We start from the raw sequence: 12080 nt of genomic DNA on the forward strand, positions 1-12080 counted from the left end.
AAATTTAGTTTTCCTCGTGAAACCTAATATTTATATTTCATGTGATGTCTATTAAGTCAAGCAAATCGGCTAACGTGTTTACATTCCCCCCGAAGACTTGGTAAATATTTAAGTTAAGAGAAATGTTTTAGTCAAAGTAAGCCGATATTTAATTATATTTTCGATAAACTTTATACGTTTAAAATAAAAAATAGGATTTTTCCGGACAGCAAAAAACAAGATGCCACGGAAAATTTAAATACAAGAAATCCCCGATGCATTAAATATATTGTATATATTAAATTTAAATCTATTTCCAATCATCTTGTACTTAAACTCAAAATAATTTTATCGAAATTGATTTTTTTGAGGTACCTGGTTTTGTAAATAAGGTAGCAAAGCGGGAACCCGTTAATTTAAATTAATTTTTAGACAAACCTGGTTTTGAAATAAGGTAGCCATGTTTTTTGGAGTTAGATGGCGCCCAATTGGTACGAAATTCAAATATCACAATAGTGTGTAAGCGGGTTATGAGCTCCCACGAATCGGCCAGAAATCTCACTTAAAATTATCTTAATGGAACCGAAACCGTAGTTTAGAAATGGTCAGTACTAACAAAAAATTTAATTTTCAACCAAATCAGTCGAATGTAGATTTAAAGTCAAAATCGCGAAAAACCACTTAAATGGAAAAATGATTAACGTTTTGGGCTCCTATTTCCAAAATTTATAACGGGCTACCGAGGGCATGATATTTCCTTCCTTTTAAGATATCCCTTAGCCTTCTAAGCCTAATTCTTGGAGAATTATGTGGAATTCGGCGGCATCGCCTACACTGTACGTGGGCCCGGTACACACAAATCCCTTATGATTGCGTGTAAAAAGTGGAAGAAATTGTAGATAAGAATTAAGGTACTTCCAAATGCGAACGGGACCCGGATTCTTTTTTATATACATCCAAAAGACTGCCCTGGATAAACTTATTTTTGGCGTCCCCCGCTTAGGAGAGAGCACTCCTTGAAAAGATTACTTTTCTCCACAGCGAGTTTGCTGCACGAAGTCAATAAGGTAACGCCGTTTATTTTCCAAAAAGGGCCGAAAGAGAGATAGTCTCTTTGGAATCCCTTAGCCGGATTGGCCTGATCTAATAAGCGCGGGGAAAAATTTCCCTTCCTCCGAACACGCGTTAGGGGGGCCAACCAGTAGCCGCCGAGAGAGACCCAATTCAGTTTTGACGCTCGCTCGTTGCGTTACGAGAGATGGGCTCGAGGAGAACGGAAAGAGAGCTTTTTAGTCGATCGAGTACGTTAGTTGATAGAGTTAATATTGAACCCTTTTTAGCCCACCCTGGTTTGCGGGGCATTTTATCGCGGTCTTAATACTGGGCCAGTTGTATAGGCTTCGATATCAAAGTAATAATATTCCGGAATAGGCCAGATTTGGATCGTCACTAACACCGTCGGGCGATTTAGATCGCGCGGGAATTGAATTACCGATTCCGCGCAATAATGGCTAATGAGAACAGAGGATCTATTTCGTCACTGTCTAAGCGCCTATTCAACCACGTTGCGCCAGCTTTAGGCTGTCGAGTATGGAAGGTCCGCGGTACTTCAATTAAGGGAGTACCTGAATTTTCCCTCGTAAACTATAATAAATCTAATTTCAGGGCGCTTTGACCTTTCGGCTGGACGGCTGCGTGGTCGACGCTACACCGAGAACCGTGGCCAATAATATCCATTACTTATTAGGAAGTCGGGCATATTCCCATAGTGGCAGTCTGTGTCATCCGAGACTATACATCTATCGCGGCTCCTCCTTACAAACAACGATGCGCGGGCAGGACATTGCATTCTTGATCTTCAAGGGCCGCTCTCCCCCCCCCCCCCCCGCGTGCTAAGCCTCGCCCGATTCTCGATATTGGCGAGTGCCTCGTTTATAGATAGATCTCGACCAGTATCTGTTTCCCGGGCTCCTAAACCCGGCGCTGCTTTCTCCTGTTTCTCATTTCCTGAGACTGAAAACCTAGCGAGTGCCCATCGGGAGCGAGCAAAAGGTTCGTCTTCTAGCTCACCCCCCTCTTTTGACCCAACTGTCAGTTAGATGACCGTCACAACTGCTGGTACCTCCGCGGCGGTGGCTGGGTAGGGTAGGTGGAACATCCTTGCCGGTGTCCGTGGAAGAGGCGGGGAGGACGTGTTATAAGGATTGATGAAAAGGGGACATACCGAAGATGCTTTACAAGGCCTGCCAGAGGCCTCATCTCTAGCTCTCTCTCGTTTTCCGGGGCTAACAATTCGTAGTAGTTACTAGCGGCCTTATGGGCTCGGGCTCAGGATATTAAATTCTATCGAATCCCAAGCGCCCCGGACTAACTAGAAGCCTCGAAATGTTTGCTGTTTGTAGCTTCCACGTTTCTGATTGAATAAAAGACTTTTCCGCGCCGGGCTCCGTTTACTTTGAACCAAAATCCTTCGGCTATGTCGGTTAGGTCAACAAAAATGAGGGAACGGACTTTCGGCCTTTTTTTTTTCATTTCATTTCTCGCTTGGCCCCCCTCTCAGGCCTGTATGCCCAAAGTTAATAAAGAGGACTGCTTCGGGCGCCTGCGCGCGCTTTCTATTTAAGTAATTGTGTTGAGTTCCCGAAGTTTTCTATATATTTCGCTCGTAACACGATGATACTGATCAAATGGCGAAAGAAAATGGCTAGCCTCAGTTGCCACGCCAGTTGGAAACATTGAGTCCTTACCCGCCGCTTATTACGTTTTCAAGTTACAGCTTTTGGTATTCAGCCTCCTCTTTTCCCAGGATGCTAACGTAAGAACACGAAGAAACATTCGCGGTTCATCAATCATTTTTCACCCGTTGCCGGAAATGTAAACAAGCGCTTTTCCGCGACTCGAAAGCGAAAGAAAAGAATGAATACACGTATATCCTTATGAATAAGATATTATCTGTAAGTAAAGGTTAGTACTGGGAATTAAATGGGCTTCAGCTATATTTGACTGAGTGTTAAAGTACCATCCACTTTCATTATCTATTGGTTATATGGTTATAATCATAAGTATATTATTCTTCAGAGAGAAGAATCTACGTTTCTATACTTAAAGGCCTAGGTTCTCTTCTGCTTGTCACCCTTTAAATTATTCTTTCCTTCCAAACAAATACCCTGGTGGTCGGTCAACAGCAGAACACGTAAGCCTACCACCAGGGTATTGGAAGGAAAGTAAATTTAAAGGGTGACAGGAAGAAAACCTAGGCCTTTAAGTTATTCCCTCGAAACGTAAAACTTCGCAGGTTTCTGTTAAAAAATTCTATAACATTTCCATAGAAATTAAAAATTACTTATAATCCTGGCGCTATTGAAAAGGTTAACATGGAAATGAAATCAGGAGGCACGAGCAAAAATACAGAATTCTACACGTTTTCAAATTCCACGTCACTAACTTTCATGTTCCATCAGTAAAGTTGATGACGCGTTTTTCGTCACGGAGTTGGAAGGGACGTAATAATAATGATCAGCTAGGCTAATACCCTTGGCCCCATCTTAGGCCCAAGTCATCGAGCGACTTTTAATGTCTTTAAACCGGTGGCCGGGTTACAATGCATAGGAGGGTAGGCCCTTCATGCCACGCGAGCCAACAGCTCCCTACACTAACTATTACCGTTAACCTCTACAAGTTTTACGGAAAGATGAAACCGAAGATTCGGGGGAAACCCCTCTAACCAGTGGAGAGAGTCCCCCAGTGCCACGAGCTGGAATCGAACCCGGCTCCTCTTGTCGCGAGGCGAAAGCGCTAACCACTCCGCCACCCCACGTCATATCCCGTTTCATTAAAGCAAACACTTTTATGGCATACTTATGAGTTATTATGTTACATACGGCCATACTTATTAAAACTGCGACATCGATATACGATGGATTATAATTATAATCTTATGGTATTATGAATACGCGCGACTTAGTCAAATAAAGTGTACGGCAAATATTTAAAGGAAAATGCAATCAAAATAAACCCTGGATACAAGTAGATCTAAATTGAAACTTTAAACGCGTTCAAGACTAAAATTAATTAGATGACGAACAAAAAACGAATCGGTTGTTATAGAAAGGATGATAAAATACGCGAATAAGTAGATTATAGTCCATAATGAAAAGAGATAAAAAAGCTAAACCCTAAACAAATTTGAAGAAATTAAAAAACTTACAACTGTTCCTACCGATAGGTCTTCGAGCAAACCAAATAGATCTTCGAGTGAAAAACTAAATTAAATTAAATAAAAAATCCAGAAATTCCAACGGTAGATCGGTTTCGTCCTATTTGGGTCTCATCAGTACCGTGCGGGAAATCTGGCTCGCGACTGTTACACCTTGGATAAATAATAGTAGTTCCTACCTGGATATATCACTCTATCGTTTGTGTGCATTTTCTAAGTGTTCGTTACGGGTTCTGCCTTGTAGAAGGCTACTTGTTACGGTAGTTTCGGAAATTACCCGTTAACTTCGCCGAAGCGGCGCTGCTGTCGCAAAATCCAATTGCTGGTCAGATTTTTTCCAGGTTATATATCCAGGTAGGAACTACTATTATTAATCCAAGGTTACACCGAAAACGGAAACTAAGCCTAAATATTAAAAAATTTAAAATGCGTTGCGTAGCAACGGATAGCCGAATATAGAAAAGCAAGGATGCCAATAGTGTAGTTAATAAAATTCTCAAAGTCGGCGCAATACGGTAAAAGATCCATTTTTCATCATTTCACTCGAGCAATCGATCTTATCCGTTATAGTACGGTTAGTTCTAGTCGCCTAAAGCGGTAGAATGTACATTTTAATATAATTCGCGTTCCATTGTAGCGGAACGAGTTGGCGCTTGTTATTATTAGGGCGCGTTGGTCGCTCTCCCCGAACAATTACCGACTATCTTTAAACAAGTCTGGCGAACTTAAAATTCGTTTTAATGAGATAAAGTGGCGAATCAGCTATTCTCCCGCTCAGAACGAACTAGGCAGATGTTTCGGGGGCACTTCTCCGAACGATTGGACCAAACAAAGGCTACGTTTCCCCTAATGACAGGGCTTACATTACCGAAGATTTCCCCCGTGATTTGTTAACTACACTTACAAGATCGAATTAAGCCCCCTAATCCGTATTGGCTTTCGCTTCTATTTCAAATATACCCGCGGAAAGCCATCAGAGAGAGAGAGAGAGAAGAGAGATCCAGTTGAAACATTAGCTGCCGCGATCTTCGCCATGTGTTCCAACCGGACCATCGCTAGCCTATCCCCGTCTCGAGTTTAAATTGAATGTTTTGAAGGGAATTTAAAGGGGCTCAAAATAGAAACCTGTTTATCAAAATTATTCCAAAATCCGTTCGGCGCGAGTAATTATAATTTGCTCAACTGTCGAGTTCAATTAAGTCTGAATTAAAGCTTTATACGGAATCGGCGTTTACTGTTGCGTAGGGATAAATATTTGGTACGAAGACCCAATTGTAGTTGGTAGAAAAGAACGCGAATAAGTCTCGACTATGAATATGTCTAGTCTTATCCCCTCTGGGTATTGGCACCGAGGGGGACACGGGGCCTTCCATTTCTATATGGTCAGGTTAGTTACTCAAATATTTGCACTCTACTTGGGTTGTTCCCTGGCTCCTTACGCTTGGGTCAATGAAACGCTATCTCGTCCGCGTGTAGTTTGGACGATTATAGAATTTTCAAACAACTAAAAAAAAGAGCTCGTAATCTGGACGTCTGAACAACTTCCTCAATAAATCAAATTTTATATTTTTTCTCTTATAAATCTTTTAAATTAAATAAAGGCACAGTTGAACTTGGTGGAAGAATGTAATTCCGGTTTCAAATTTATATATTGTACGACCGTTTGGCTCTTCGCTGAATTGCGAAAGAAAATTCTACATATTTTTCGCGACTTAGCAATAGGATTATTTTTCATCCTTTCGTTGAAAGGTGGATCTGATATAAGAAGGATGAAATAACCCCTTTTAATTTCGTAAAGTTAATCCCCAGAGTAATTGCCAGTAAGACGAGAAAAAAAGGGTTATTTGTAAAATCTTCCCTCTTTTATTCTTCGCTACTTTACGCGTTTACTTTTTCCCCCGAGAAGGATGTAAGAAAATTCTTCCTTTTATATATTTTAGGATTAAAGTGTATACCGACTTCCTCTTCGCGAAGGCGCGTTATTTTTTAAGTGGATTTTTTTCTTAGAAAGCATCATATTAATGGTGTACTTGTAAAAAATCTCTAAATGATGTTAAAAACGAAGCGATTTTTAATTCGGTTAGGTTTCTACGTCGTGTGTTTTTGCCCATGATATGGAAATACATCGCGTGTTGACGATTAATCACCTAGCAATCAATGGCCTTCTGAATTAATAGGTCTAGGATAGCCCGTGTCCTCCCACTACACCCCCGCAGTCGGCTTACCCTGAGAAGATGAAACTTTGAAAGGGGAAAAAAGAAGAGGATAGAGGCACAACAAATCGATTTTCTTTTATCCCCGGCTGTTACACACCAACGTGTGCCGAAAAGGGAGCCAGCCAACGTCTAGTCTATGTCGCGTCTCTCTCACGCCTGTCTTTGCGAGTTTGGCACGTTGTACCGAGGATGGTAGACAAAATGTTGTAGGTCTGTTGTTGGATGTGGATTGTTTCCTAAGCCCTGGTCGCGCCTGCGCCGAAAGACCCAATGTGTTACCTACTCAAACCCGTACGCCCTGGATGAGATAGAATTGCGCTTGTGGTACTGGGTTTAGTTTGGATGTTCTTCGGTTTCAATTTTATTTAAAACCTTGCTTAAGTTTTAAAGCGACAGTTAGTGTAGGAAATAGAAATATTAGTAATCAGCTAAGCTAATACCCATACATCGACATTTAATGCCCGAAATTCAGATGGCCCGGTGAAATTGCGTAGGAGGGTGATGGAAAGTCATTAAAAGGTCTAATTTCCTTTTTATGAACTTTACTCCATCCTCACTATGAATCATCTAGGAGCAACAAACACAAGGATAAAGCGGCTAGCCTTTAAACACGCTAACGCAGTGTTTTGTACAGATTTCATTGGACGAGCATTTAAGCTGAACGTTTTACGGAAAGGGGGAAGACAATTTCCGAATTTTCCCCTTCCGACGGCAGCAGGCGCTAAAGCGTCTAACCAATGAAAAATGTACACAACTTTTGATGGGTTGCGTTCTCCTTGCGTGGGGTGCTCTGTTTGTTGCTCCTAGGGGGACGCTGGCGTAGGGCACTATGATGATCTACCTCCGGTGGTATGGTCTCTGTTACTAGGTACACCGGGCTATAAATTCTGACACACTGCTCCTAGGTATCATGTTTTGCACGGATAAAATGTAATATTAATACATTCAATATTATATATATCTCTCAATATGATAACTGACGACCTTTTAGACTGTAATAATTTACGGAATAAACTGATTTGGGAAAAAGAAAAAGAGAAATACAGGTATACTAGAATCAGGAATGTACCTGTCACCCTTTCAGAACTCCTACTTCTGACTCTCTCTAGCGCTGGCTCAGAAGAAAATGTAGTTTTATGTAAATTTTTGAAACTGGTTTTGGTGCAAAATATATTAAAAATATCTTCTCTCTTGTTAAGAAGATATTGCTTCCATATATTTTATTTAAAATATGCGAACGCAGGCCGACGACTATGGTGTAAACAGCTATTGCTTTACGAATAAAAACCATTACACATTTTTCTTCTTATCCTCGCCAAATTTCTATCACCGGTTTTTCCTAGCCGTTGGAAATGAGAGATTTGTATGCGAAAAGTCGGGTTTTTCTCACTTCAACGCTAAGTTATTTCTATTTTAATATGAAATGTTTCGCGAAATTTGCATATTTACGAGATTTTTTTGTTCCGTCATCACCCCCCCCCCCATATTGATATTAGAGTATATTTAAAAAGAATGTTAACCCCAAAAGGGAAGTGGGGTTAGCTACTAATATCAAGGCTATACAATGTTATTCAATTTTAAATTTAAAAATACCAAAAACTTCCGATAGTATAAGTACTCACGATATATAATAAAAACTCCGAAGAGTATATTTTATTGATAATATTGAAATTTCCATAATATTTATTCAGTCTTCCACGAGATTAAGGTACAAAATCTTATTTTATTGTTGAATGGCTTCAATTTCCTAATAGAAAATGGGTGGTATGTCTAAGGGGAATTATTTTTTATTTTTTTAGGTTTATTTATTATTAATTTTATACGAAAATTATGTAAACAAAAACGTGAAGCATTTTACGATTAGATATAAGAATTTCGATTATTTATACCCAAAGCAAAACGTGCCCGCGTACTAATTAACATTCTGATTAATTTCCCTCCGTAATGATGAATAAACCGGAATAATTTCAATTTAATAGTTTTTATCTCAACTTTAAACAAGCTCAAATATTCCATTAATTATATCCAGTCCCAAATTTAGAAAAAGAATAAAAAAGTAAAACTAATTTGAACTCCAACGGCGATTAAAATTGCCTACTTTTTATATATTTTTTCCCCTCCAAACATATTTTCCGTTCTTTTTAAGAAAGTTTTAATTTCGTTAATGAGTCCGCCGCGGAAGAGCTAAAATTATTTTTGGGCGAAACGTGAATTTTCGTCACGAAAGAGTTATATTTCCCAGATGGAGCGTTGGTAAGCCCGGCTATTGGGCGAATTATACGATTACATCGAAGGTCGGTATAAATATAATGACTAATAATATTTCGCGATTCTATAACAGGTTTTTTCTTTGAGAAATGCAAAATATATTTTCATTATTATAATGAAATTGAGCAACGTTTATTCCCTTTTGAGAGGGTATGAAAATAGTTCTTCTACACGGTACATTGCAGATGTTTGGCTTGATTATTACCCAGCTGCGAATATCGAATATCGTGAATAGACCTTTTTTGTGGGGGGTTAAAAAAGCAATCGAGTGGAATGGTGCGCCCGGTCAAGTTGGAGAGAGGTGGTATTGTTAAGAAGTTTACGAAGCTCGGATTTCTAAATCCTCTCTTTTAACTAGGAATAAGTGATTTTTTTTAAATCAACCTTGAGAACTAACACCTTGCTAAGGTCCGCATTTAAACCGCTTATACAGGCCTGTGTTAAATAGTTACATTTAAAGAACACAAATGTTTTCGATAAAATACATTTAAAAACATGAGTTTTATCTGAAATAAAAATATTAAAGAATAGTATTCATACTCTTAGACTGCTAATATTGAAAAATATACTTTCACTTTTCGTAAATTCGTTATTATAGTGATTTTCTATTAAGTAAATCTTCCTACACAGTGTAATGTGTATATTTTACATCGTTGGCCAACGTCTATCACAGGGTTTTGATTTTTTACTTTTTTAAAATTAGAAAAATCGATTTATTTGATTGAAATTGGATTTTTATTGATCTTAATTGATTTTTTGGATTTTTTTTAGAATTTTAAGCCTGTTTTTCTTGGAAAATGCATTTGCAATTTGAATGCAGCAAATGTAAATTAAAAATTAAATAAATCTTTATTAAATTTAATTATTATTTAAAAGTTAAATCTTTTTTAAATTTAATTATTATTTAAAAATTAAATCTTTTTTAAATTTAATTATTAATTAAAAATTAAATAAATCTTTATTAAATTCAATTATTATTTAAAAATTAAATCAATCTTTATTATATTTTATTATTATTTAAAAATTAAATCTATCTTTATTATATTTTATTATTATTTGAAAATTTAATTTAAAAAAGGTTCCTCTGAATTGACATTTCAAAACATTTTTCATGAAACAGGTCAATTTTTAAAATTGTTGACCAAGTGGTTGACCAAGATCAATTATTAGAGGCCTTTACTTTAAATCATTTTATGTACTGTCGTACTATATATACGCCATTTAAACAGGGTGATCTGGAATGATTCAGGTGTTATTTCACTCGGAATATATTTACCCTGTGTAGTATATTGAAATAACTATCTAAATAACATATTTGAGATTTTTTATGTATTGTAAATTATTTATGTATCTAAAGTTTCGTCTAGCCATAAAATATTTACTTACGTGTGTCCTACTCTACCTGAATACGAGATTATAGTCAATTACTGATAGACAGTTTAAGCAACGTTTTGAATAATTTTTATTTAAATCGGTGATATGAATAGCGATTTAAATAGTGAATTTCTTAAAACAATCATTGATTTCAATCACTTATGATTATACTTCACTGTATTTATGAAAATAAACGAACGTAGTTTCTCTAGAAATTTCAATTCAGAGCAAATTCAATTAAATTTAATTTTTATTTCATAATTAAATTTATTGAAGATTAATTTAAATTTGGGTATACATTAACCGATGCACTTAAATTATTTATTAAATTTAAGCCATAAATCCTTAAAAATCATTAAAAATCCGATTTAAATTAAATAAATAATTTTTTTTACGAATTTTTATGAAAAATCACGAAGAAACTTGTCATAGGTTTTCCATATAACTTTATAGTTTTATATAGATTCTCAATAATTTACGATAAAAAATCAACATCCCTGATTGCACGAGTTAATGAAACTGTTTATTATATTTCTCTGGTGTTTACCTGTTCGAGGGGACTATATCCTGTAGTAGGGGTTTTACAATCACCGTGTCTGACTGTCTGTGGGTCTGGACTGAGAATGCGTACGCATTTTCGGGACAAAGTGTAATCACTGCGTTCGCAGTTTCTTGGAATTAGGGAAAAGCTTATACTAAAGAGTCCTCTTTTTGTCATTGGGTGTAGTATAAATTTTTTATCAATTTGCGTTAGTATAGGGAGGGATTCGAACCCGAGCCCTAATGCACGACAGGTGAGCGTTCTACCACAGAACCACGAATGTTTCGCTTCATCGAAAATTAGAAACTCTTCCGACGAGAGGCATATTTTGGCTTGCCAACTTTTTCTTGCAACTAAATATTGTATTTTTATAGTTCCGCTAAAATCATCTTCGCCAGGCACGGGCCACGGCGAGGATTTACACCATCAATGTGTGAGTTGGTGTCTAAGGCGGCCGACACCATTTGGGTGATCTCAAGAAAGGAATAAAAACTATGAACGTATCGTTTTCGGGCAGAAGAGTTTTCTATCTATTGTTTTTCGACTAAAAGAGTTATTGTTAATGAAAATGGTCTGTGACTGCAGTGCGGAGGAATCGCTGTCGACTAGGGAAGTTTGTGAAATTGATTAATAGGTTTTTTAGCACTTGTTTTGAAACCGTGATACGAAATACGTGCCGCTAGTGTAGGAAAAAAAGCGTTTTTTTTCGCGTGTAGATTTGCGGCAACCTCTTTCTGGAGCGAACGACACGCTTTGGGTGGGAAAAGAAAAGTTTGAGCGGGAGGGGGTGCTGGCTCATAAACAGTCGCCCTTTTACACACGCCCAGCTGCATGAATAATATATTAATGGGCAAGCGCCAAAATAACTGTTTTACAGCCTTGAAGCGATACATTCATACCGGGACACCGGACACGCGACAACAGTGATGGGCGCGCTCCACTCTTTTTGAGCGAAATTCTGCGTCGAAATCTCTGTTTAGAAGTGCGCGAAACGGAAGAGAGAAAGGATCCGAATTCACCGCTACAAAATCAGAGAGAAGAGGGGAAGCGCCTAATTCGGCTCTCAAAAAAGAGCTACAAGAGAATGAGCGCCGATTTGGCATATCAAAAAAAAGTTAAAAGTGAGGAGTGACAAATTCATTTCTCAAAAAAGTGCGACAAAAGAATGAGCACCGATTTTGCCTTTCAAAAAAGAGGGAAATGAGAGGAGCTCCAATGTCAGCTCTCCAATTTCGCGACCGTGAGCGAATATCAGGAGAGCGTGCGCTAGCTGAGCTGTTCTTTAGCAAAAATGCCCAATATGGCGTGACAATACTACCGGTGAATATACAGGGTGTTTCAGCAGTCAGTGCAATAAATTTGAGGTGTTATAGGGGTTGAGTAAAGATGTTTGACTGTCTTTGTCGCGATCCTCTGCGACGAATAGGAAAAGCGCTAGAGAGCGTTAAAGTTTGGCTTAAAAACGCCTAAATGTAAGCTTTCAACG

The 12080-nt window shown here is 38.0% G+C and overlaps 1 protein-coding gene across 3 annotated transcripts in view; it reads right to left on the reverse strand.

Moving 5' to 3' along the window:
• The window catches only part of ttv (exostosin glycosyltransferase 1 ttv), a 118120-nt gene that overhangs the window by 40734 nt on the left and 65306 nt on the right, over positions 1-12080 (reverse strand). The window lies entirely within an intron of this gene.

Source organism: Leiobunum rupestre, chromosome 7, assembly GCF_980474605.1.
Source record: "Leiobunum rupestre chromosome 7, qqLeiRupe1.1.hap1, whole genome shotgun sequence".
NCBI classification, from domain to species: Eukaryota; Metazoa; Arthropoda; class Arachnida; order Opiliones; family Sclerosomatidae; genus Leiobunum; species Leiobunum rupestre.